This window comes from Pteronotus mesoamericanus, unplaced genomic scaffold, assembly GCF_021234165.1.
Source record: "Pteronotus mesoamericanus isolate MK-2021 breed Mesoamerican mustached bat unplaced genomic scaffold, CSHL_Meso_final contig_40, whole genome shotgun sequence".
NCBI classification, from domain to species: Eukaryota; Metazoa; Chordata; class Mammalia; order Chiroptera; family Mormoopidae; genus Pteronotus; species Pteronotus mesoamericanus.
This window is the reverse complement of record NW_026555150.1, coordinates 49096-52873: the sequence shown is the minus strand read 5'-3', so window position 1 is coordinate 52873 and position 3778 is coordinate 49096. Positions and strand designations below refer to the sequence as shown.

At 38.2% G+C, this 3778-nt stretch overlaps 1 pseudogene; it reads left to right on the top strand.

Moving 5' to 3' along the window:
- Positions 1-3129: 3129 nt before the first annotated feature.
- Positions 3130-3536, top strand: LOC129073277 (fatty acid-binding protein 5-like; annotated as a pseudogene).
- The last annotated feature ends 242 nt before the right edge of the window (positions 3537-3778 follow it).

Genomic DNA, 3778 nt, shown 5'->3' with positions numbered 1-3778 from the left:
CTCAGGTGGTCCCCATATCCTGCTTTGGGGAGCTTGTTGGAGGTTCCCTAAATGGAAACAAATATTGTTTGGGACTAGAGAACAAATTTTCCAGACCCTTGGTCACACAAACGGACATCTTTTAAAGTATGGATTGCCCATTTGTTTATTCACCAAATTTTTGTTGATCCTTTTGCTAGATGGAGATAGATGTAATAAACCACAGTCCCTGCCTTTGGAGAGTTTAGGCTCCAGTAAGGAGAGACAAACATGTAAACAAATATGTGCCCTAAATTTCTGTAGGTACAGGGGGGCATAAGGGAAAGGATGAAAGACTTCAGAAACGAGGTCATTATCTAGAAAGGAAAGCAGATCAGGTCAGGCTAAGCACTGAATATGGGGCAGAAACAAGTGTAGTATGGTCAGAGTTCAGTGGAAATAGAAGGAAAGTTTATTTCAGTGGGATCCAGAGGTCATGAAAGGCTTTTTGGAGAGGCAAGTCAAGAACTGAGCCTTGATGCCAGGTGGGTACTAGAATTACCAGGGGGGTCATTACAAAAATTATGTAATTGTCAATGCACTAGTCTGTACACCTGAAACTAATATAAAATATTGAATTCCAGCTTTAATTAAAAAATAAAACTTAAAAATACAGTACAAAGAACTAAACCTTGAATAATGTGTAAGAAGTATGTAACTACAGAGGATGCCCCAGATTGGAACAGAATGAGCAAAGGTATTGACATAAGAAGATACATTGTATATTTGGAGGGTTTCCCTTTGCATATCAAGTTTAAAACTTTTTAAATCACCCTTCACCTTTTGCTTCTCCAAAATATTTTCTTTTTCCTTTTCTGGTCAATGAGTCACCCTCCAATCTCACTCTGCACTCTCACTGTACTTTTGGTAGTCTGCAAGGCCACCATGTGCAGTTGTACACGTTCACTGAACAAAGTTGTCCAGACATGGAAGCAGATTGGAGTTAAAATACAAAATGCACTGCACTCAGCAAGCATTTTCATCAATAAATGAGTAAAGAAAAAAGGTGGAGTATATATACACAATTGAATATTACTAGGCTATAGAAAAGAATGGAATCTTACCATTTACAACAGCATGGATGGACCCGGAGGGTATTATGCTAAGTGAAATAAGTCAGACAGAGGATGACAAATACCACATGTGGAACCTAAGGAACAAAATAAACTAACAAATAAAATTGAAAGAGACTCATATATACAGAAAACAAACTGATGTTTGCCAGATTGGAGGGGGTTAGGGGTTTGGGTGGAAAATGTGAAGGGATTAAGAAATACAAATTGGCAGTTACAAAATAGTCATGGGAATATAAAGTACAGCATAGGAAATACAGTGAATAATATTGTAATAATGATGTGTGGTGCCAGGAGAGTACTGGAAATATTGGGGGCACTATTTTGTGAAGTATATTATTGTCTAATCACTATGCTGTACACCTGAAATTAATACAAAATAATATTGAACACAAACTGTAATTGAAAAATAAAATTTTTAAAAAAGATTAGTAAATTTTAAAAACAAAAGGGAAGCACTTTTTCTAGTTCACATAAAGGTCTCTTTGCAGTGGCCAAGACACTAGATTAGCCCTATATAAAATTGTAAGGCAAATAAGATTTTGCTCTTTTAGCTTCAAATCTTTATATCAGGTGACCCAAGATGGCAGAGAAGTAAGTGGAAGCTATACTAATCTCCTCCCAGGACCAATCTGGAATTACAATTAAATTCTAGAGAAATTATCCTGAATAACCAACTGACACTAGCTGGAAAGAAGCCTTATAACCAAGGACAGACCAAAGAAACCACTTCAACACAATGAGAATGGTAGGGATTGCAGAGGAGGTGCAAGAGGGCTGGCTGGGCCCCTACAGGCAGCAGCTGAAGTTCCAGAGGGATATTTCAGCAGCAGGGGAGTTCTCCTGAGAAATGTGGGGTCTAAACCCCAAGCTGGGCTCTCCAGCCTACAGCACCAGAGCCAGGGAAAAAAACCCAGATGACATCCAGCTGTGAAAAGGGAAGAAGAAGGAGGAGGAGGAGGAGGAGGGGAGGGAAGAAGAAGAAGGAGGAGGAGGAGGAGGAGGGGGAGGGAAGAAGAAGAAGGAGGAGGAGGAGGAGAAGAAGAAGAAGAAGAAGAAAGAAGAAAGAAGAAGGGGAAGAGGAAGAAGAAGGAGGAGGAGGAAGAAGAAGAGGAGAAAGAAAAACAGAGGAAAATAATCTAACAATAAGATGGCACTAAATACATATTTATCAATAATCACCTGAAATGCAAATGGCTTAAATATTCCAACCAAAAGACTTAGGATAGCTGAATGGATAAGAAAACAAGACCCATCTATATACTGCCTCAAAGAGACCCACTTCAGATTGAAAGATATGCACAGACTAAAAGTAAACGGATGGAAAAAGATATTTTATGCAAATGGAAAAGGAAAAAAAGCTGAGGTAGCAGTACTTATATCCCACAAAATAGACTTTAAAACCAAGGCAAAGAGACCAAGGTAAGAGACAAAGTAGAACATTACATAATGATAAAGAGAACAATCCAACAAGGGAATATAACCCTAGTAAACATTTACACACCCAACATCACAGCACCTAAATATGTGAAGCAAATCTTGATGGATATAAAGGGAGAGATGGACATAAATACAATCATAATCAGGGATTTTAACACCCAATGGACTTCAATGAATAGATCTTCCAGGGGGAAAAATAAACAAGGAGACAGCGGCCTTAAATAATATGCTAGATCAAATGGATTTAATTTATATCTTCAGTGTATTTCACCACAAAGCAGCAGAATATACTTACTTTTGAAGTGCACTCTGAAGTTTTTCTAGGATAGACGTTAGGACAAAAACAAATTTCAATGAATTTAAGAAGACTCAAATCATATCAAGCATCTTCTCTGACCACAATGCTGTAAAACTAGAAATCAATCACAAGAAGGACACTGAAAAACATGAAAAGACATGGAAGCTGAATAACAAGTGAATTAAATAATAAATGGGGCAACAATGAGATCAAGGAAGAAATCAAAAGATACTTTGAAGCAATGCTCCTAGCACAGGACCCCACTCTCTTCTGGTTGCTCACATGCCTCCTGCATCTACCATGGCCACCATTCAGCAGCTGGTAAGAGGATGGCACTTAGTAAAGAACAAAGGCTTTGATGAGTACATGAAAGAACTAGGTGCGGGAATGGCTCTGCAGAAAATAGGTGTCATGGCCAAACCAGACTGTATCATCACTTTTGATGGCAATAACTCACCGTAAAAGCTGAGAGCATATTTAAATCAACACAGTTCTCATGTAACCTGGGAAAGAAGTTTGAAGAAACTACAGCTGATGGCAGAAAACCTCAGACCATCTGCAACTTTGTAAATGGCACGTTGGTTCAACATCAGGAGTGGGATGGGAAGGAAAGCACAATCATGAGAAGACTGGAAGGCAGGAAAATTGTGGTGGAATGCATCACGAACAATGTCACCTGTACTTGGATCAATGAAAAAGTTAAGTAAAAATTCCATCATCCTTCTGGGAAGAAATTAGCTGTGAGGATAAACAAGCTCGGTTCAATGAGCAAATCTCTCCATGCTTTTTTTGTTGTTGTCGTTACTGTTCTGTTATCTTCACCACAAACATTTTACATGCAACTATTTCCAAGTGTTGGTTTAATTAGGACCAATCCTTTGGTTAGTAAATAAATGTGTTTATGCTACACCAAAAAAAAAAAAAATACCTTGAAACAAATGAAAATGAA